The sequence below is a fragment of the Pleurodeles waltl genome, chromosome 8, assembly GCF_031143425.1.
Source record: "Pleurodeles waltl isolate 20211129_DDA chromosome 8, aPleWal1.hap1.20221129, whole genome shotgun sequence".
NCBI lineage: Eukaryota > Metazoa > Chordata > Amphibia > Caudata > Salamandridae > Pleurodeles > Pleurodeles waltl.
In genome coordinates, this window is record NC_090447.1 from 896,870,294 (window position 1) to 896,895,020 (window position 24,727).

Sequence of the window (24,727 nt, forward strand, 5' to 3'; positions counted from 1 at the left end):
ACCACGCATACATCATGGGCGTCATATTTTTTCCACGTACAGGAGTGCACATGATGCTGAGTCAAAAAATATGATATGAATATTAATATTTTTTTAATGTACATGAGATGTCCAACATATTGTCCATGTTGCGTCAAATTTACCACGCATACATCATGGGTGTCATATTTTTTCCACGTACAGGAGTGCACATGATGCTGAGTCAAAAAATATGATATGAATATTAATATTTTTTTAATGTACATGAGATGTCCAACATATTGTCCATGTTGTGTCAAATTTACCACGCATACATCATGGGCGTCATATTTTTTCCACGTACAGGAGTGCACATGATGCTGAGTCAAAAAATATGATATGAATATTAATATTTTTTTAATGTACATGAGATGTCCAACATATTGTCCATGTTGCGTCAAATTTACCACGCATACATCATGGGCGTCATATTTTTCCACGTACAGGAGTGCACATGATGCTGAGTCAAAAAAATATATGATGTAAATTATATTTTGATGGCTAAATATGCGAAACTTTTGGATACATTTATATTTGACTCTGCATTCTGTGCACTCATGTACGTGAACAAATTATGACGCCCATGCTGTATGCGTAGAATTTAGTGCAATTTTTTTTATTATGTCTTCATGTTTTTAACTTGGGGAAGGTGATTTGTCATGGTCAAACAGTGCTATGTGATACACATTTGTGGTTGGATGTGACACATGTCCGTTGTTGTATGTATAGAAGGCATTCACACTGTAATATTTAGGATACGTTACATAATGTATTAACCATATTTGGCCACATATTTTGGGTAATTGCTGATGGCTAATTTGAAATGATGGATGGGATACCATGATGTATTCCTTCTCCAAATTGTGTCCACAATTATGATGGTCATGCTTTTATCTATAGTCCTAACAGGGAGTGCAATAGTCACTTACAGTTTTTATGGGGCTAACCATGTCCCATTATGAATTTGTGTTTCTGATTTGTGTTTGACTTTTGACATGTAGCCCACACATGTGCCTTATGCATGTGTTTAGTTCACAAGTACAAGATTCTTGTATGTTTGGGGGGCGGAGGAGGTGGACTTAGCCCCCAGCACCCTAGGATTTGCCCATCCAGAATAGCTACTGTATCCATGGCTTTTATTTATTATATTATGGCAAACCTGCAGCAGCAGGCTAATGTAAGGCCATATGGTATGAATGACTGTTGACCATTCATTCAGCTCATTAGCCCATTTGACGTTTGCAGTATTGATGATTTGGAGCAAACTTGCATACCATTTTCCAATGACTATGTTTGCAAGACTCTCAGCGTTCCTCATGTGCTGATGAAAATTATTTAGTTGTTGTCTGTGTCCCTTTCTGCATTACCTGGTTTAGTGGAATGTTACATTCTTCCTGCTAGGTTCAAACTGGGACACAACTGTGATGGTCTACTTTCAAATATTAGGTTGATTGTATGACATATGTGTACATGTGTGTGGGAATGTGGATCCACTATCACCTGTCTGGGTGTATGTTGTCACTGTGACTTCAAGGTCTCCTCCTGAGTTAGTGGCAGCTAATGTTGTTCCAATTGGGTATTGCTCATATCACACACTTGAGAGAAGCCATTGATGACATGGTCACGTACACATGGATGGTCCCACCCTGTCTCTGAACACGTGTGATGAGACTTTCAAATGATCTACATTTTTGGGCTGGGTGAGAGACTGTCTCAGGTGTTTGGATCAGGCATGTGTAATTGCCACATTTGTAGTCCTGTTGGCCTCTGTGTATGATAATGTATCATGTCACATCCTACCCTCTGTGCATACATTTGTGATGTTTATTTTTGTTGTGATGATAGTTATAGCATTCTTGCTCAATGAGACGACATTCTTCTTCAGCAATTTCAAACTAAAGGTGGTCAGAAATGCATAGGCCAAAGCATGATGTGGTGTTTATTATCTGTGTTTATTTACAATTGTGGAATACAAGTTATTATGATACATTAAGAACAAAAATTATTGACAAGCTGTTGGCGCCTACGCACTCCTGCTGCTGTGTTAGGTTGTTCCCCCTCCTGTTGCAGGCCAGCATCCTCCTCTTCATCATCCTCAGGCATGTCTGGGTCCAGTTCAAGGAGGGGAATGTTCCTTTTTACACATATATTGTGCAATATGGCACAAGTGAGTATGATCTTACAGACCATCTCTGGGGAATAGAGTAGGCTACCGCCAGTGATGTCAAGGCAGCGGAACCTTGACTTTAGGATCCCAAAGGTCCGCTCCACAATGCTACGTGTCCTCTTGTGTGCGTCATTGTATGCCCGCTCTGCAGCAGTAGTGGGGTTCCCAAATGGTGTCATTATCCAAGGCTGGATGCCATACCCCTGATCAGCTGAAAGAAAAACACAGAATGGGATCAATTAGATGTAGGAGGCACTGTTGTACAGATCTTTGATGGCAGTAGTTGTCTTGTGTTGTCTGTGACTCTTTTGTGTACTAATGTGACAACCTATGGTTGTTGGTGAAAACTTTTGCATTGAGTTTTTTTCCTTGGCTGAGCAAATGTTTGTTGGCTAACCATTTGTCAGCAGGATGTATTTGTTTTTCCAGTACAGTGTGCCCTCCCTAGCATTGTGACTTGTGATACAGGTGTCTGTGTGTCCTCACTGGGGGTGAGATGATAGTTCCATGCAGAGTTGAAACATGAAAGTGTGGTTGAAACGTGCATGTGAAAGTACCCAGGCCATCCCATACCTTAAAACTTATGCAATGTATTAGTGTACAGGTTATTGTGAGACTTCCAATTTGCAAGGTGACATTTAGGCAACCACAGTCAATAATGTCTTCACATTAAGCTGTAGAGTAAATTCAAATGTGTGACAGGTTCAATGGTGACTTCTGAAACATGGCTAGTGATATGAGTACCTCAGTGTGTTCCTGGTTAGGTGTTGCTATTGTGGTGTATGTGTTGTTTGTCCTAGAGCTTTTCTGTGCAGTGTGTATATCAGTTTGGTTTTTGTCCTTACCAACGAGTAGTCCATTTCCATACCGTCCATCCTGGAAGTGTTGGTTGATGGTGGAGTGACGGAAGATGAATGCGTCATGTACACTCCCAGGATATTTAGCCACAATGTTGCTGATCAGTCCTTGGTGATCGACTATGGCCTGCACGTTGATTGAATGTGTGTGCTTCCTGTTGCGGTAGAGGTGTTCAGTCGCAGCAGGTGGCACAAGGCGTACGTGTGTGCAGTCGATTGCACCAAGGACGTGCGGGAAGCCACTGATGGCGTAGAACCCCTGTTTAGTTTCCTGCTGTTTCTGCAGGGTGTTAGGGAAGCAGATGTGGCGGGGTGTCAGGCGAATGATGGCATCCAGTACTTTAGGCAGGAATGCGGAGAATGATGGATGTGATATTCCACCAACCAGGGCACCAGTTGTCTGAAACGAGCCACTTGCCAGCAGGTGAAGTACGGCAAGCAGCTTTGTTTCTGTTGGGATAGTGCGGGGAGTCACTAAAGTGGGGGCCAACTGCTGTTCAATATTTCTCAGCAGCTGCTGAATGGCCTGCCAGTTCAACCGGTACCTCTGGATGATGTCCCGTTCCCTGAGGCCATGCAGGGTTGTTCTTGGGCGGAATATCCTCTCCTGCCTTCTGCGCTGTCTTTGGGGTCCCTGCTGATGTTGTTGTAGCTGCTGTTGTTGCTGCAGGGCTCTGCGTCTATGTGCACGCTGAAGAAAAATCACCTCCATGTCTCCCTGTTGCTGCTCTGCTGCTCTGCTGCTCTGTTGTTTGTTCGGTGTGTTCTGATTAAGTTCAGGTGTGTTTGCCCCATTTTAACGCCTGCCCTGACCCTGGCGTTAAAATTTGACGCTATTCGTGCTTTGCGTCATTTTTTAGCTCCGCCTACCGCCCGGGAGTCATTTTTGCCCGGAAGCATAAATACGACGCACCGCTGTGTGCGTGGTTTTTTGGACGGGAACGCCTACCCTGCATGTCATTAACGCAGGGCGGGGTGCCGCTTCCAGAAACTGATGCACATAGCGCCATTTTCCTTTTGCGCCGGCTCGGGCGTCAAGGTTTAAATATGGGGCAACGTTTGCGCTGAATGTGCGTCAAAAATTTTGACGCACATTCGGCGCAAACGGAGTATAAATATGCCCCCTAATCTAGTTCACCATAATAAATGAAGGGGAGACCAAGATGAAAGTAATTGCTGACTTTTTAGCTTTAAATCATTACAATTGTGGCTAATTATGCTGAAATAGTGGAGAAAACCAAGCCCCAGGTACTTTATTTTAAAAGAGCACCATGTAAAATGTGTATTTGCAAACATATATTGATAAGATAAGAAATGTAATTTTTATATTTCCATAAAGTAGAAGTTTAGTTTATCACCAGAAATGGTAGAATGTAAATTGATCTCTTGAAAAAAGGATTTAAGGAGGACAGGGGATTAGACATGTATATCAGAAAATAAACACCATAAATCGATAATTTAGTTTTAAGGGACTGTGCCTAACTCCAGAAATAGTGTGTTATAACGAATTCATTTAAGGAAGGGCTCTAAGCAAAGAATAAAAAGCAAAACTGATAGGGCAACCATGTCTAGTACCTCTATTTAAATTAAAACATGGAGAGAAATGTCCATTGTCAAAAACACTGGCATGAGGATCAGAGTATAATATTTTATGAATGAAATAAATTTATGGCCAAAGCCAAACCAATGTAGCGTAGGAAGCATAAATTGCCAATTAATTCCGTCAAACGCCTTATTGGTATCAAGAGAAAAGGCCGCAAGGGGGAATGACATTTCTTACCAAATGTTAGACTATTAGAAAACATTCTGGCATTATTTGCAGCAAGTCTACCCTTAGCAAAACCAGATTGTTCAGATTTAACAAGAAGGGGAACAACATTTTCAAGGTAAAATGCGAGAATTTTGGCAAGCATTTTGCAATAATAGTTGATTAATAAAATAGGATGATCAGTTTACAAAGGTGTGATCCTTATCTGTTTTAGGAATAAGAACAATCAGGGATTCCAGAAAAGAGCCACTAGCCTTTGAATTAAACAAATTGAATTGAAGAGCTCAAGTAATCTAAGGGCAAAAATCAATGAAAAAAAGGAAAGTAGTTCAATAGAAAATCCATCTGGGCCCAGGCTTCTGCTTTTTTTAGAGATTTGATAGCATCCAGAATTTCTTGAAGATTTACATTGGCTTCTAAAAGTTTCAATTATTCAGGGATGGAAGGAGAACTAGGAAGATAGTTAAAGAAAAGTCTGTCTATCATGTTCAGAGGGACTGATATCTTCTGTATATAATGATTTGCAATAATCTTGAAACACTTTAGAAATGTCAGAATCTGAGGACGCAATGTTATTGCTGAGTTCCTTATGAATGGATCCAATATCCTATCTGCTTTATTTTGACCTCTGTGATGCTTCAATTTAACATTGAGGATTATATTACAGGCATCAGTGGTAGCAACTTTATTGAGGGTAGACTTGGCTGCAGTTAGTCCATGTAGAACGTAGGAAGATTCAGAGGTAAATTAAGTAGGTTCAAGTGTTTTAATTTGCTCTAATAATGTATTGCCTTGAGAATGTACTATCTTTTTCCCTTTGACTGAATAAGCTGTTGCTCAAAGGCAGATTTACCTTAAATAAATGAAAGACAAGAGGCATCCTGCAAAGCAGGAGCAGTCTGTTTAATTAAATGCAACAGTTTAGAGAGCTCAGTACAGTCAGGCTCTGATGAATGTCTCTCTAAGTTACAGAGTGTGAGCATCTTTTCATACATTGTTTTGAGGTACAATAAAATGATTCAACACATTCTTTGAGAAAAAAGGAATCAGGGCCTAGTCACAAGACCATCAATCTGACCACCTGATAAAGTGTGCAGGTCGGTCTCGGCCTTGTGTGAACATAGTGTGGGCCAGTAGGTAACATGTTCAGATGTCCGACATGGGGAGCGCATGATCTCTGCATGTGGTATGTGTTTTGTTCTGATCTAAACTCATCTGGTGATTAAATTCATGGTATTTCAGGAATGTGTACCCCTCAGGGCGAATGTGTTTTATTCTAGGCCAATTTCCTAGGACCTTTGTAGTGTTACTGCCTATTGATCCGGCTCTTCACTGTTTGGCACATTTGTCTATGAGCTACGTGTTACCTAACCTGTCAATCAGTAGCTTCAGGCCAAGGTTGCAGGGCCTGCTTGACCACGGACTTCTGGCTCAGGTTTGCAGGGAGGTCATGTCGGTTGGAATCAACAATAGCAAAGCAAGTTCGTTGCTATGCTGGCACATATCATGGAGTATATTGAAACTGTTTTAGGCATCTCAACAGAGATAAAGTAAAGGCTTGAAAGGAACATTTGAAAGCATCCAACTTGTAGGGATGGAATTTACAACAGATTGGTTAATTTTAAAGAACATATAGATACAAGCAGTAGCTTCTCTAATAAAGTTATGGTCCGACAGTAGGAAGTTATTCAATCTCCACCAACCTGTTTTAGAGTTATTGAGAGATAAATCAAAAGAATATAAAACAGGAGCAGGATCTGAAATAAAAATGGATCATTGTGAATTTGCGTGAAAACATTGTGAGGATTTATACGGGTGCTCATGTTTCTCATATTGGAAGACCTGAAGAAGCAGCAACACTAGTGGAACTCTTTTGATTACAATTTGTGGATACTATTCACTACCATATGTTTGGAACAAGCTACACTTTGTCTGTTTTTTGTTACTACATGTATATGATGTATAAAGATTAGATAAATGTGCTTAGCTGTTGGGCAACCGATTGTACTTAGGATCGAAGAATAATTAGGGGCATATTTATACTCTGTTTGCACCGAATTAGCATAATTTTTTTGCTCTAATTCGGTGAAAAACTAACTCCATATTTATACTTTGGCACTAGACCTGTGTAGTGCCAAATTTATAGAGTTAGTCATTTTGTGGACGTGGAAACCTACCTTGCCTTAATGAGATGCAAGGTAGGCGTTCACGTGCAAAAAATGACTCTATGGCCTTAACGCCTTATTTATACTACCGTGAAAAAGTGGTGCATGGGAGGGAGGAGGGGGTCAAAAAATGGTGCAAAGCTTGCTTTGCCCCACTTGTTAATGCCTGGGTCAGGACAGGCATTAGGGGACCTGTGGGCCTATTTCCATGGTGGAACACCATGGAATAAGCCCACAAGTGCCGTCCCCAGGCCCCAGGGACACACCCACCCACACCAGAGGGACAGCGGAGGATCGAGAACCCCATCCCATGTAAGTACAGGTAAGTATTTTATTTTATTTTTTAAAGTGCTATTGGGGACCCTGAAAAGGGACCCCCATACATGGCACAGGGTGCAATGGCCATGCCCAGGGAACCCTTGTCCCCTGTGCTGGCCATTGGGGTGGTGGGCATGACTCCTGTCTTTTCTGAGACAGGAGTCATGTGGTATGGATCGTTTTGTGTCAGAAAATGACTCTAGGCAGGTTAGAGTCATTTTATTTTACTCTAACCTGCCTAATGTCATTTTTGGTGCAAAACCCCCTTCTTCCATACCACCAGCCGGTCCCGACTAACGTCATTTTTTTCACACTAGCCTACCCTTTGTACCGGCTTGCACCATTCCATAAATATGGTGCCTGGCTGGTGCACAGAAATGGTGCAAGCCGGTGCTAAATTTTTGGGTGCAAAACTGCGTTAGTGCCCCAAAAAGTAAGCTTTAGAGCCAGTTAAACATATGATTAGTTTATTCAAATTACTGGCTTCCAACACGTATTCTGAGCAGAGCATTCCACTGACATGATGCAGGCTGCCCATTTCTCTGTCTTCCATTTCGACTTTAGCCAATGTATGTAAAAAAAGATGTAAACTTGCAAATGTTTAATATAGTGTAAACATGATATAAGATGAATTACGTCGTGTGGTGTTATTGATGAGTTATTGTTGTACGTGCATTTTCCTAGTTCTCACTATATCACCTAGTGCCTCTTCTACTTGATTCGTGCATGAACTGTTCTCATTTTTAAGAAATGTACATTTTCTTGAAACTATGGGATATTATTCCTTGTGATGGACCATTTTTGTAAACTTTGCTCAACAAAATTGGCACAGCATGCATCTTCCTTGACTATCTTCTCAAACGTGGAACCTCTGGGCCTGATTCACAGAAGTAAACTTATGCTTTACTGTAAGCTTACATTTTTGCATTTCTCAAAGAAATTGTATGAGTAGTATCTTTATGACTGCCTACCTTCTCATGTGCAGAGCCTTTGCCTTGAGTGCGAACACTGCACACTCATAAATATACTACTCCTTAAATTCCTTTGTGAAGTCTAAGTTTACTACTGTGAATCAAGCCCATAGGAGGTTAAATTGGAAAATTGAGTACATGTCTGCAGTAGATGCCTTAGTTATAAACACTGCTGCTGCAGATGCTCATCTTCATGTTCAAGTCCCCTATTTCACCAGTACATACCTTTGTGGAAGAGCATGAAAATAGTCTCTGGCAACATCGGGCCTCATTCGCGAATCTAAACTTACACTTTTGTACAGGTGTGCAACCGTTTTCTATTCACAAAGGGATTTTACTCGTAGTATCTTTACTGCTTCGGGGTCCACACATAAAAAAGATATGACAGTCCTATCTTTTTATGTGTGGCGATTCCGCAGTCGTAAAGATACAGCTAGTAAAATAACTTTGTGACTGGCAAACAATTGAAAACTTAGACACAAGTGTATTTACCTTTATGAATCATGCCCTTGGTGTTTTTCCATAAGAAAGTATACCTACTAATCTGTTTTGTGATGAATGAGCCAGCATTTCATGTCAGCTAGCTGGTGCTTGCAGCTCATTTGTGGCAATAATTAATATGAATATGCTTTTGGCCCTGCCTCTCAATTTAACCTGTTGTGAAGATGTTACATGTGCCCTTGAGACCAGTGGTTCAATAGGATTTCTTGAGGTTGATGGATAGCATCTAAAAAAATAGGTAAAAGGTCCCAATTCTCTGTTTTTCATGCATCACCAGTGCTTTCCTGTTCTCAGAAATATTGTCTAGAACAGTGATACTCAAAGTATGGCCCAGGGGCCGCATGCGGCCCCCTGCTCAACAGCAGGACTGGGCTGTTGTTTACTCAGCTGGGCACAATGATTAAAAATATGTTCAATAAAAGGCAAGCCTTTATTTAAATGTTAATCGGAGGCAAAGAAAGTGAGAAACTATGTTATCCAGCGCCTCAAGGAACACCTTTATTTTTAAAGACATGCTACACCAAAATTGTAAAAATATAATAAGGGCTCTTCAAAAATCAAAAACTGTTTATCATTAACATGCAGAGCCGTTTCAACATAGTACATCAGTGCATGGAGAAGCATTTTCTTTTTAAGTGATGGTTTTCAAACATAAATCCAGAAACATTCATTCCACCCCCCCCTGAAAACAATGCCAACACTGAACTAAGAGGCAAGTTGGTTTTCATATTCACTCTTTGGGTGGCCTGGGTTCCTATTACACATGAACATTATTATAATTTATTAAATCAAACACAGGAGAAGGTCTTGTACAGCGCACATCCTGAAGTCATGTATTTTGAGATTCCCTTATATGCACTAATGAAGAAAAAGTAGGGAAAGTGAAATAAAAGAATTGTCTAGGATCACACATTTTGGTACAGGGGGAAAGCAAGGATTCATAGCAGGTTTTCTGGTTTCACATTATGCATTTCAGCCACTAGATGTATATGCTTCACTTCTCCTTCACCACCATACTGCACAACCCCACCACCCTCCGTGCCGACGCCCGCCACCCTGCTAGCATCAATGCTGCCCTCGTTCACATCACAAACCAAACTTGGTGGCCCCTGAGAAAATGTTTGCGAGTACCCATGGTCTAGAACCAGGCAAGTTATTTACTGGACTGCAAACAACTTCATGGGGCTTGGCAAATAAGGAAGCAGGTAACTTGTGCATACTTACTTTTGCTTATTAATGACAATCAAAAGTTGGCAAATCCTTTGCGTGGGCCTGAACCTCATTATCGCTGTCTTCGAAATTCAGTGCACACATTACTCTCGGTTCTGTTCAAACTGAGATTTTTTTAGGAGCTCAACTATATGCTTGCAATTACAACTATCAACACTTTATTTAGCAACAGAGTTTGACTGAGTTTAGAATAGAAGCACTGGAATACCACTTTATTTAGTGAAAAATATTCCATGACACAGAACGATCACTATCTCAAAACTATTTGAATTAAGTGCGAACATGCAAGGCTTTTCAGAAAAACATTATCGCCATCTGGAGTCATTTATCACATCTGCAATTTCCAAATAGAGCAAAGATCATCCCAAATGCCTGTTCCATCATGACACTGGTGTATAAATATTGCCATGCACTTATAAAGACACCACAATATCAAACACCAATATATTTCCAAGTTTAGACGTGTCATTAAAAATAGTAAATTTATAGTTCTACATGTATGCCCACCATAACATTTTGTTAGTCGCCAATATTGTTTGGTTGATATATATGAAGGCTGACATTCTTGGCCTCTGTTCTGTAAAGCACATCACTTAAATGTCACATTTATACCATATGCAAGGCTGGAAGAGGTTCCCTACATAGCATATACTGTGTTTTAGTTACACGTGATTCAATTACATTAGGCATTCAGCTGGTATGCACGGCAAATGCAATTTGCAATAAATAAATAGACTTTACTGCAGCAACATAATCTCCCAACTGGAGGTTATCCTTAGTATGTTGTCACATACCACTTGCAAATCTCATTGATGTTAAACAGTACTTAAAAAAGTTTAACAATACGTATTTTCAAAAGGTAAATACTCTAGACTAAAACGTACATAGATTCGTTTCTTTACTCTTTTTCATTGTAGGATCCATTTAATAATTATTCCTACACCCACTACCCAGAAAGTTGGTTTTCCTACTCTGATGATGCTATCACGTAAGGGGCTGTGTCTGAAACTCGAGTAGTGCACCAGTTACTAGCCTTACTGAGTGTAAAGCCATTTCCAGATTATATATAGCTAACAGATGTGCTAGCCACTGATGGAAAGCCAGGGGGCTCTCATCAAGCCTGGCAGAGGCAATACCGAAGCAGTTAGTTGCCAGGGCAATACATGCGAACCTCTGAGCGGGGCTGGGAACCACTTCAGTGGGTACCCCTTTCAGGATAAGCCGGGGAGTTAAAGTGATATTAATTCTTAAACAGGATTCAAAGAACTTAGTGATGTCACTCCTGAGTTCATCTAATTTGAGGCAATTGCAAAACATAGGGATCAAATGTGCCCGAGATGTTGACATCATGGACAGTTGGTACCTACCACACTCCCATAGTAAACCCTAGACACACAGCCTTCTCGACTACTTTTTCATCCTCGTACTGAACATGCAAGGGTTTTACTTTGATTTTGCAGGTATCCAGAAAACCTCCCGAAGGCCTGGGTCTCCTTTTCTATTCCAGTAACATCCATTCCGGGGCTGAGTGTGACTATTGTCACATCATCCGCATAAGCGAGAATTTGAGTATCCCAGCCATGGAAATGCATAGGTGCTATCGAGAGGTTCAAGTCTAGGTTCAATATTAGGGGGTTAATATACAAAGCAAAAAGAAGAGGAGAAAACAGACACTCCTGCCTGATGCCTCTTTGTATTTGAATTTCCTCTGACTGAGCACCCATCAGTTGAAGTCTGGCAGTAGGTCTGTGATTTTCTGATCTTATTGCTTTGTTACGTCTGCATCCTATTCTGAACTGACCCAAGGCTGTCCATAAGTATTCCCAGGTAAACCTATTAAAGGCCTTTTCCAAGTTGTAGGAGGCTGGCCTGGCTTGTAGTGGGTACCAGAGGTACTTACAACTTGTGCCAGGTCCAGTTATCCCTTATTAGTGTAGAATAGGTGTTTTTAGCAGCTTAGGCTGATAGAAGGTAGCTATGGCAAAGCAGCTTAGACTGAATTAGGAGACATGCAAAGCTCCTACTATACCTCTTATATCATATGCACAATATCATAAGAAAACACAATACACAGAGTTACTAAAAATAAATGTACTTTATTTTTATGACTATATGCCAAAAGTATCTCAGTGAGTATCCTCAGTAAGAAGATAAGATATATACACAAGTTATATGTACACAAACCCAAATCAGGTAAGTAATAGCAAGAAAAGTAATGCAAACAGAGTAGAATTACATAGGAGCACATAGGTATAGGGGTAACACAAACCATATACTCCAAAAGTGGAATGCGAACCACAAATGAACCCTTGACCTATGTGAGCTTGTAGAGGGTTGCTGGGACTGTAAGAAAACAGTGAGGGTTAGAAAAATACCCCACCCCAAGACCCTGGAAAGTAGGAGTAAAGTACACCTACTACCCCCAGAGAGCACAGAAGTCGTGATAGGGGGATTCTGCAGGAAGAACAAACACCAGCAGTGCACTGACAACAGATTTCCGGACCTGAGTACCTGAAAGACAAGAGGACCAAGTCCCATAGTTGCGACAGTGCCCCAGGGGGGCAGGAGCCCAGGAAACCCCAGCTGAAGGTGCTAGGAAGCAGCCACCGGTTGGAAGAAGCTTGGAGTTCTGCAAGAAAGAAGAGGACTAGGGACTTCTCCTTTGGAAGACTTATGTTCCAAGTCGTGATGAAGCTTGCAGATGTGTTCCCATGCAGAAAGACTGCAAACAAGCCTTGCTCGCTGCTGAAGACCAGGAAGGACCAGGACGTCGCCTTTTGGAGGAGGGGACAGAGGTGGCACTCAGCAACTCAGAGAGCCATCACAGAAGCAGGCAGCACCTGCAGAAGTACCCCAACAGGCACTTAGAAGAAAACTGAACCGGAGTCCACGCAAAGTCACAAAAGGGAGTCCCACGACGCCGGAGGACAACTCAGAAGGTTGTGCACTGCAGGACGGAGTGCTGGGGACCCAGGCTTGGCTGTGCACGAAGGAAATCCTGGAAGAGTGCACAGGAGCCGGAGCAGCTGCGAATCACGCGGTACACAGCTTTGCAGTCTAGCGTGGGGAGGCAAGGACTTACCTCCACCAAACTTGGACTGAAGAGTAACTGGACTGTGGGAGTCACTTGGACAGAGTTGCTGTGTTCCAGGGACCACGCTCGATGGGAGGAGAGGGGACCCAGAGGACCAGTGATGCAGTCTTTTGGGGCCTGCGTTAGCAGGGGGAAGATTCCGTCAACCCACAGGAGATTTCTTCAGAGCTTCTGGTGCAGGGTGAAGGCAGGCTATCCCCAGAGCATGCACCACCTGGAAACAGTCGAGAAAGCCAGCTTGATTAGGCGCTACAATGTTGCTGGTAGTCGTCTTTCTACTTTGTTGCGGTTTTGCAGGTGTCCTGGAGCAGTCAGCGGTCAATCATTTGGTAGAAGATGAAGAGGGAGATGCAGAGGAAATCTGGTGAGCTCTTGCATTCGTTATCTGAAGAATTCCCCAAAGCAGAGACCCTAAATAGCCAGAAAAGGAGGTTTGGCTACCAAGAAAGGAGGATTGGCTACCAATCAATCAATCAATCAATCAATCACTGCATTTGTAAAGCGCGCTACATACCCACGAGGGTCTCAAGGCGCTGGGGGGGGGGGGTGCTACTGGTCAAAGAGCCAGGTCTTGAGGAGTCTTCTGAAGGCCAGCAGGTCCTGGGTCTGTCGTAGGATGGTGAGGAGAGTGTTCCAGGTCTTGGCGGCGAGGTAGGAGAAAGATCTGCCGCCGGCTGTGGTTTTTTGGATGCGATCAGGAGCTTGAAGATGATCCTTTTGTTGACGGGGAGCCAGTGCAGGCCTGTCAGGTGGAGTGTGATGTGGCTGCGGCGGGGGACATCGAGGATGAGTCGGGCCGAGGCGTTCTGGATGCGTTGGAGTCGTCTCAGGAGCTTGTTTGTAGTTCCCGAGTAGAGGGCGTTCCCGTAGTCGAGTCTGTTGGTGATGCGGGGCTGGGTAACGGTTTTTCTCATGTCGAGGGGGATCCACTTGAAGATCCTGCAGAGCATACGGAGGGTGCTGAAGCAGGACGCGGAGACGGCGTTGACTTGCCTGGTCATGGAGAGAGTGGAGTCGAGGATGACCCCCAGGTTACGTGCGTGGTCCGTGGGTTCTGGGGCTGTGCCTAGTGACGTGGGCCACCAAGAGTCGTCCCAGGCTGATGGGGTGGGTCCGAGAATGAGGACCTCCATCATGTCTGAGTTCAGCTTCAGTCTGCTGTCCTTCATCCAGACGGCTATGGCCTTCATTCCTCGGTGGAGGTTAGCTTTGGTGGTGTGGGGATCTTCGGTGAGGGATATGATCAGCTGGGTGTCGTCGGCGTAGGAGATGATGTTGAGGTTGTGTTGTCATGCGACGTGGGCGAGGGGGGCCATGTATATGTTGAACAGGATCCCTGCGGTACACCGCAGATGCTCTCGGTGGTTTTGGAGCGGTGGGAGGCGGACGCTCTGGGTTCTGCCGGAGAGGAAGGATGTGGTCCATGCCAGGGCCTTCTCTTGGATACCGGCGTCATGGAGGCGTGCTGATAGGGTGCGGTGGCAGACCGTGTCAAAGGCTGCTGATAGGTCCAGAAGGATGAGGGCGGCTGTTTCTATTTTGTCCATCAGGGTCCGGATGTCGTCAGTGGCGGCGATGAGGGCGGTCTCGGTGCTGTGGTTACTGCAAAAACCGGATTGGGAAGGGTCCAGTATGTTGTTGGCTACGAGGTAGCGGGTCAGCTGTTTCTTGACAATCTTCTCGGTCACTTTTGCCGGGAAATGGAGCAGGGAGATGGGCCGGAAGTTCTTGAGGTCCTTGGGGTCTGCCTTGGGCTTCTTCAGAAGGGCGTTGATCTCGGCGTGCTTCCAGCTTTCTGGGAAGGTTGCTGTCTCGAAGGAACAGTTGATTGTTTTCCGGAGGTGGGGCGCGATGGCTGCACTGGCTTTGTTGAAGACGTGGTGAGGGCAGGGGTCCGATGGGGATCCGGAGTGGATGGAGTTCATGGTTTTGATGGTGTCTTCGTCGCTGATGCTGGACCAGACGGTCAGGCGACTGGTGCGAGTGGTAGTCGCAGGGGTGGTGGACTCGGTGGTGGGTGCGGGGGGGTCGGGGTTGAAGCTGTCGTGGATGTCGAGGATCTTGTGGTGGAAGAAGGTGGTCAGGGAGTCGCACAGGTCTTGAGATGGCTGGATGTCGTTGGTGATGGAGCTGGGGTTGGAGAGTTCTTTCACGATGCTGAAGGTGGTGGAGTCCCACGACGCCGGAGGACAACTCAGGAGGTTGTGCACTGCAGGTTAGGGTGTCAGAGACCCAGGCTTGGCTGTGCACAAAGGAAATCCTGGAAGAGTGCACAGGAGCCGGAGCAGCTGCAAATCACGCGGTACCCAGCAATGCCGTCTACCGTGGGGAGGCAAGGACTTACCTCCACCAAACTTGGACTGAAGAGTCACTGGACTGTGGGAGTCACTTGGACAGAGTTGCTGAGTTCCAGGGACCACGCTCGTCGTGCTGAGAGAGGACCCAGAGGACCGGTGATGCAGTCTTTTGTTGCCTGCGGTTGCAGGGGGAAGATTCCGTCGTCCCACAGGAGATTTCTTCAGAGCTCCTGGTGCAGAAAGGAGGTAGGCTACCCCCAGAGCATGCACCACCAGGAAACAGGTGAGAAAGCGGCAGGATCCACGATACAAGGTTGCAGTAGTCGTCTTTGCTACTTTGTTGCGGTTTTGCAGGCGTCCTGAACAGTCAGCGGTCGATCCTTTGGCAGAAGGTGAAGAGAGAGATGCAGAGGAACTCTGATGAGCTCTTGCATTCGTTATCTAAAGAATTCCCCAAAGCAGAGACCCTAAATAGCCAGAAAAGGAGGTTTGGCTACCTAGGAAGGAGGATAGGCTAGCAACACAGGTAAGAGCCTATCAGAAGGAGTCTCTGACGTCACCTGCTGGCACTGGCCACTCAGAGCAGTCCAGTGTGCCAGCAGTACCTCTGTTTCCAAGATGGCAGAGGTCTGGAGCACACTGGAGGAGCTCTGGGCACCTCCCCTGGGAGGTGCAGGTCAGGGGAGTGGTCACTCCCCTTTCCTTAGTCCAGTTTCGAGCCAGAGCAGGGCTGGGGGATCCCTGAACCGGTGTAGACTGGCTTATGCAGAGATGGGCACCATCTGTGCCCATCAAAGCATTTCCAGAGGCTGGGGGAGGCTACTCCTCCCCAGCCCTGACACCTTTTTCCAAAGGGAGAGGGTGTAACACCCTCTCTCTGAGGAAGTCCTTTGTTCTGCCTTCCTGGGCCAAGCGTGGCTGGACCCCAGGAGGGCAGAAACCTGTCTGAGGGGTTGGCAGCAGTACCCGGGTCTGTGCTAGAGACTCGGGGGATCATGGAATTGTCTCCCCAATGCCAGAATGGCATTGGGGTGACAATTCCATGGTCTTAGACATGTTTCATGGCCATGTTCAGAGTTACCATTGTGACGCTATACATAGGTAGTGACCTATGTATAGTGCACGCGTGAAATGGTGTCCCTGCACTCACAAAGTTTGGGGAAATTGCCCTGAATGATGTGGGGGGACCTTGGCTAGTGCCAGGGTGCCCACACACTAAGTAACTTAGCACCCAACCTTCACCAGGTGAAGGTTAGACATATAGGTGACTTATAAGTTACTTATGTGCAGTGGTAAATGGCTGTGAAATAACGTGGACGTTATTTCACTCAGGCTGCAGTGGCAGGCCTGTGTAAGAATTGTCAGAGCTCCCTATGGGTGTCAAAAGAAATGCTGCAGCCCATAGGGATCTCCTGGAACCCCAATACCCTGGGTACCTCAGTACCATATACTAGGGAATTATAAGGGTGTTCCAGTATGCCAATGTGAATTGGTGAAATTGGTCACTAGCCTGTTAGTGACAATTTAGAAAGCAGAGAAAGCATAACCACTGAGGTTCTGATTAGCAGAGCCTCAGTGATACAGTTAGGCACCACACAGGGAACACATATAGGCCACAAACTTATGAGCACTGGGGTCCTGGCTAGCAGGATCCCAGTGACACATAACAAACACACTGACATCATAGGGTTTTCACTATGAGCACTGGGCTCTGGCTAGCAGGATCCCAGTGAGACAGTGAAAACACCCTGACATATACTCACAAAAAGGCCAAGAGTGGGGGTAACAAGGCTAGAAAGAGGCTACCGTCCTACACAAGTCCAATAAAATCAAGGCCCTATGATTTCCAGATACAGTCGAGGCTTCAAAGAGTGTGGGGATGCGGCAGGTGTGGTCTGTAGTTCCTTTTCCGGGTATAAATCCATGTTGTCTTGGAGAGCCAATCTTTCCTATAACTAGGCTCATATGTGAAGCAAGCACTTTAGAATACATCTTTGTGTCACTGTTGATAAGGGTTATTGGCCTGTATGACCCTGGCTCTGGCTATTGTTCGCTTTTTAAGGAATAAAACTGTATTAGCCATAAACCACGAGTCGGGAGCTGGCTGCCCCTTTTGGAATTTCAAAAGCATAAACAGCAGATCCTGCCCTAACTGCAAGGACACTGCAAGGACACAATCTTTGTGTCACTGTTGATAAGGGTTATTGGCCTGTATGACCCTGGTCTGGCTATTGTTTGCTTTTTAAGGAATAAAACTGTATTAGCCATAAACCACGAGTCGGGAGCTGGCTGCCCCTTCTGGAATTTCAAAAGCATAAACAGCAGATCCTGCCCTAACTGCAAGGACACAACTTTGTAGAACTCTAACGGGATCTTATCCACCTTGACTGCTTTCTCTCAGACAATCTATAACATTAGTTTGCACTTCTAGGGACATCCAGAAAATCACGATCTTCCATGCTACCGGAGCGTCACTTTCTGTGGTGCTCCTTGAATTCTGCTGTGCACGTAGAAAGAGCAAAAGGCCATAACTGAATGTTTATGTGCAGAAAGGTGTCCCTTATTGCAAATAAACAATCATTAAAAAATGACAATTTGCTACTTCTATCAGTGCTGCATTCGGCAGCACACATAAAAGTGCCAAAGCGCCATTGTAGATTGTTTATGTGCAGGAAGGGGCACCTTCCTGCACATAAACAATCAATCCCCTCAGCGCAGACACCCTTGCACTGTGGTGCAAGGATGCCTGCGTTGGTTTTGGCAGGTAAATTTAGGCCCATATTTATACTTTTTGACGCTAAACTGCGCTAACGCAGTTTAGCGTCAAAAAGTTTTGCGCCGTCTAACGCCATTCTGAAGCGCCATGCGGGCGCCGTATTTATGGAATGGCGTTAGACGGCGCAATCAGACCGGCGCTGCCTGGTTTGCGTGGGAAAAAACCACGTAGACCAGACAGCGCCGGCGTAGGGGGAAAATGGCGCATGGGCGTCTTAAAATGGGGCAAGTCAGGTTACGTCGAAAAAATCGTCTTAACCCGACTTGCGCCATTTTTTAACGACGCCCATCCCCCATCAACATGACTCCTATCATTGTAAAGATAGGAGTCATGCCCCCTTGCCCAATGGCCATGCCCAGGGGACTTCTGTCCCCTGGGCATGGTCATTGGGCATAGTGGCATGTAGGGGGGCACAAATCAGGCCCCCCTATGCCACAAAATATTATTAAAAAAAAAAAAAAAAAAACTTACCTGAACTTACCTGAATGTCCCTGGGGTGGGTCCCTCCAGCCTTGGGTGTCCTCCTGGGGTGGGCAAGGGTGTCAGGGGGGGTCCCTGGGGGCAGGGGAGGGCACTCTGGGCTAATTTTGAGCCCACTTGTCCCTTAACGCCATGCCTGACCCAGGCGTTAAAAAGCGGCGCAAATGCGCCGTTTTTAGCCACGCCCACTCCCGGGCGTCGCTTTTGCCCGGGAGTATAAATACCACGTAAAGGCCTGGGAGTCATTTTTTAGACGGGAACGCCTCCCTTGCATATCATTAACGCAAGGAAGGGGTTCACGCTAAAAAATGACGCACATTCCGGGAACTTTGGCGCTATTCGCCTCTAACGCCATAGTATAAATATGGCGTTAGTTGGCGTTAGTTTTGCGTCGAAATTGCGTCAAAAAAAACGACGCAATTTCGGCGCAAACGGAGTATAAATATGGCCCTTAATGCACAAGGGTGTGCCGTATTTGAGTAAATACAGTGCAACCCTGCATTTCTAAAGTAATGCAGTGCTGCACATTTTGTCGCAGCACCCAGCTGCACCACTTTTTAGTAAATCTGGCCTTTAATCTTTCAAAAGGGACTAACTCTAAGAAATTTACTAGATTCCTTACTGCATTATACTCTTCTCTTTCTTCTCCTGTAGTACTCCCGAAACACCTCTCCAATTTGCTCAGGGTCAGAGACCAAAACTCCATGACAGTACCCCAGTTATCTCAGCCTACCTGTTTTTTTTGTCCGCTCCTCATGGACAGAATATGTCCCACCCGTTCGCTGTATTCCTGGCACTCTCTCTTCTAAGTTGCATATTTTCCCACTGCCTTCTTTCCCAAAATATAATTGATTGCAGCTTTGGCTAATACCACTTTACATTGGGCCTCGTCAGACTCTTGTCCTCCATATGTCACTGAGATTAAATGGAGTTCAGCCTCTTCTAGGGTCCTTTAAAGCTCTTTCATATGCAGCTTCTCTTTCTTTTGGTGATATACACTGAAGCTAAGATTCTCCTCCTGCAATCCTGCCCTAAAAGCATCTCACACTGTGGCAACTGATTCACTCCCTCTATTAAACTCCATAAATTCGGAGATCCAGCTATTTATGTGTTAGACGTACTCTTTATCTATGAGCAAAGCTCACTCAAAGGTTCAGTTCCACATATTCAATCCAAGGCTAGTCCCAGCTACCTCTAATACCAACGGGTTGTGATCAAACATGACCTTGAAATATTATTCAACCTTAGACCTATTTACCAGGCTATGAAAAATTAAAACAATATTCCAACTGAGCATGTGATCGATGTGTAGCAGAATAAGTAAACCCAGGATTTGAAGATTTCATCTTAGACCAAGCGTCTCTCAACCCATCATTAATTCCTGAGTAGAGCAAAGTCCTAAAGATGTTTGGCTTCTGACATGAGTATGACTTTAATCCTCCCTCTGGTTGCCCCCTTTTATATTGATGTTAAAATCTCCACTGATTATAATCGGAGTTGGCCGGAAGGCAAGCTTGATATCCAGGCAATCACAAATTGCTGATTCATCATTAACTGATCCATAGACCAAGACCAGGGTAAAACACTATTCCTATGATGACACTCAGTGATCACCCATTTCCCAAACCTGTCTGCTAGTGTGAGATCAAATTGACAGGTGGTTTCACGTGCCATGATTGCCCCCACGGTCTTTACCGTCTGGTTTGCATACCCTATCAGTTTAAAACCAAGAGATTCCAGTAGGTGCATTTTGGCTCCTTCTATGTGATTCTCTTGCATGCAGAGAATATTTCCCTGTAACACCATTAAATCCTGGGCCACTTTCTTGTAGCTGTCATTCAGTCCACGTATATTTACCATTGCTAATAGTATCTTACACATTTTCACCAATTCAGAATAAAATACATCCACCCTGAGAACCCTGATTTTCATACGTAGATCTATTTTAATCCCAGCAACTGGTATAAACCACCCTCTTCCAACATATCTCCTCTTGTATTGTCCCCACCCCCCAACACCAACTTGTTTGACTCCCCAACCCAACCCCTCCTCCTCACAGACCCCCACCCTCCTCCCCTACCTTAAGGCAGTGAGACCACCCATGGCCTGAATGATGGCTTTTAGAAACACCCTTTTTACACACACACACCCACATCTCTTAGATAATGCATTCTGAGGGAAAATCTAATTACACTAATACCATTACCACAAAAGGCAATGGCTACCCCCTTTTATGCTACTATTCTATTGCAGAATTCAGAATCTCAATGCCCCCCCGAGCGATCATTCAGCCATGCAGGAAGATTAAATTTCAGAGGAATTTTCTAAAAATTGGTAAACCAAAAGAGTAAAAAACTCCTATGCCATGTGTCGTTGAATTAACTCAAAACTAGCCGATTTAACGTCTGGATTAAAGGGGGATGATGAGTTGTCTGAACCTCCATCTCCTCTCTACTATAAAGTGACAAACAGTCGGCCTAGTGAAAAAGGAATGGCCATCATGGCTCCGCTTCTCATCTGGACAGGCCTTTTCAAAAATTGCCTGCCGGAGCAGGAAACTGCCAAAGTAAACCAAGATAGCTCTAGGTCTACTGACTTGCCCATCTAGTTGTCTGTTGAGCATTAGAGGAAACCTATGTACCTGCTGAACGTCCAGCGCACAATTCCAGGCTCTGAGTCTAGAAAAGGGCCCCTTTCAGGAGGTTCACCATGAAGGCCCTAAAGTCACTGCCTTTAGTCCCCACTGCCAGGCCCAGAAATCTCAGGTTATTTCTACACTGCCTGTTTTCAAAGTCCTCCATCTTCCACATTAGATCGGACTGCTGGGATGCTGTGTGACTGTTTGCTCTTTTAATTCCTACACATCAAGCTCTAATATCCCAGCCCTCTCTTTCTCTGAGGTGATCCTGTCTCCAATTTCTGTACAGATTGTGTTGCCCTTTCTAGTAGCCCCTTGTAGTTCTTTAGTATCCAGCCGAGCGCATTGGCTCTTATTGCACATTTCCTTTTGAAATTGTCTAATGGAATTGTATATCAGTCCAAGTGAGGGTACTGTTCCAGAAGAAGTGGTCAAGTGGCTACTCTCACCTATAGATGACTTTGTATGAGAGAATGAAATGCCTCCTTACTGAGGAGTCCAACTTCAAGGTTCTAGGTGCAGGAGTCTTTCCTTGTGACTCAACCCTTTTCTTATGACTCCACCCTCTCAATTGTTTCCATGGTTTCTGCTGCTTAGCAGTTTTGAGTGGTTCATCGAGTGTACTGCTTGGCCTGACCCCTGACACCCCAGATGCCCTGATGTCAAAGACTTAAGATGATTGTCTGAATCACTAGCACTTGCACTTGTCTTGGATATTTCTGACCCGTCCATAAGGGAGAAAAATAGAATTGGGCTGACAGTGCCCTTCTCAATGAGGCCTAGTCCTTTCCATGAGAGGGTATTTGCTGCACTGACTGAAGGAGGATCCTCATTGGTTGTGCTTATACTGTCTTTGCGAGAATCAGAGTCCAGTGACTTTATAGAGTTAGTGATTGCAAGAGGGATGACATCAAGAGAATTTTGCCCATCGTGTACTCTCCCTAAATCACTTTCTGTATGAACAAGCTTCTCCAGCCCATAGACCCAAACAGAGTTTGTGTTAATTGCGGAAGAGCCTGCCAGACCCTCTTCTATGACTTGACAACACAGACTGACCTGCAGGTTTATTGATTAATTTTGTTCCAGTATACACTTTGTTGACCTTTTTTACAGATTTCTGTGCAGCTGTATTGGCATTCTATGGCACTGTATTGAGGTCTCAACTGTTTCAGCCTGGGAAGCGATGATTACAGACTTTTCAGGCAGCCACTGATTAGACTCTCCATGTCCATCTTCTCCTTTCTTTCTGTCAGTCAGACCCCTCTCTGTCACTGTGCAAGTTTCCATGGAGACTGATGAGAAGTATTCTGTGATGTAGGGCTGCAGTTGCATGGAGAACCCTTGCTGACACCATTGATAATCTGATTGATTGGTGCCTTCCTTGCTATTGGCACTTGTGGAAAAGCATCTCCATTTTTGAAGGTGCGTGTCTCGGGTTTCTGAACCCCTGAGCCACTTCATTCAGGATTCAGATGCGTTTTTCCAAAGGCCCACTGCAGAGCCAGCATTTCTGTCTTTTCCCGGGGCCGTGAGCCTTTTGGTGGCATAGTGCACACCGAGGGATGCACAGACAAACACTGGCTACTTGCCATGCGGATTGTAACACAACTGCCACAACAACAAGTGAAATTTGGTCCTCTGTCTCTCTGGCACTCTGCAGAACCTGGTGTGACCTCAGGTAAGAAAGAGCCCTATGCTTTCAGTAGCACATTATCTCCTATCTCGGCAGCTTTCTTTTACTGTTCTTCTCCCATGTCCGTCCAAAGAATGTTGAGAGTCAGGGGGAGAGCTGCAAGCTGGCATGTTACTCAGTCGCCATCTTGCCTCAGCTCCAGCCATCTGCCCATCATCTCAATGGCTCATCACAGGGAAGAATCCTGAAAAAGATACTTAAAATACAGCTCTGCTCTGCATCACAGTACCTATTATTTTTTTAATTAGTTTATTATCAAAAGACATGAGTAAACCAACATCGGGGAAGAAAAAGATAGATTGCTGGTTGGGAGGAAATATCAATACAGAAATTCAAGACAAATGTAGAGAATAATAAACAACCTATATGAACAGCAGGCAACCAAAAATATCAGTTGTATAAAATGAGACCAGAAAGCACAAACATTATCCAAGACCAAATTAGATCCCAAATGTGCCTCAAACTCCATCTATATGGGGCTTTTTCTACCAAAGCCATCTGTAACTTACTTATATTAATAACTTCTCATCACCAATTCCAGGGATCAGGAGTCACACTAGACAGCCAAGCTTGTGCCAACCAAAGACGAGCAAAAGAAGTTGAAAATACCCCTCCAATAAGCAGAGAGGAATGTTCAGTGCGTGCCCCAGTATAATCAAGTTTTGGGTTAGTCAACACCGAACATTCCAAATTCTACACATCTTAGCAAATGAAAAGTCACAATATTGCTGCACCACCAGACAAGTAGCAAAGATGTGAACTACATTAAGAGCTGTGCTGCCACACAGAAAGAAACAATCATCTGACTGAAGTTTCATAAGGTGGTGATGATGTGGTGTATTTTAAAAATTGTTAATGCATCTCAAATGATGCACCTTAACATGTGACACGTTAAGGACTGACTGTGCCAGAATACTACTGCATCTGAAATCACCAGCTATCACTGTGCTCTTAAGAAGTTGTGCCCATTTGTTGGGCCTTGCCAGAAAAGGATCCACACTGCAATCCCTAGAATGCTGATGGATTACCTTGTATACTAGACCAATGTTTCTCATAATAGGGGCTTTAGCAACCAGATCCAATAAAGGGTTATCTGCACACTGAATCTCATCGTCAGAGACACTTGTCAAAAAATGTCAAACTTGAAGTAATGTATGAGAGAGAGAACACAACTGTTGCAAGCTGTCAAAAGAAATATGAGCATCCTCCTTAAACAATTGACTGAGAGTGAGTGTAACCTGTTCCCAATAGCCATAGAAGAACTTGTGTATGCAAGAGGGTAGATTTGGGTTATACCCAAGATAGGTGAGCTGATTGAACAGGGTAACATCAGGAAAACTTAATTCTAAAGAGGACAAAACATGGTGGTTCTTAATCCATGTCATTGTACATTGTGTGCCAAATCCCAGTACCCGGCACAGCAGCAGTCCCTAAAGGCATATACTCAGAGAATATATGTCCTTGAGTTCAGGAACCCTGGACCAAGACCAACCAAAGTCATACAAAGAAGGACGCTAGATGATAGAAGCATAATACTGGAAGTGAGATTGTTGGAGAAACTGAGGGCCTGATTTAAGAAAAGTGGTGCCGTACTGGGTGCAGTGCCACTTTCCTTGCTCCTTTTAGCACCCCCTACTATATGTAAAATACATCATACTATGGTGCATGGTAGGGACAATAGTGTGAGAATTCCGGACACTATTGATGTACTCTGCAGGAGTAGTGCCAAAATGTTGGTGCTACTCCTGCAGAGT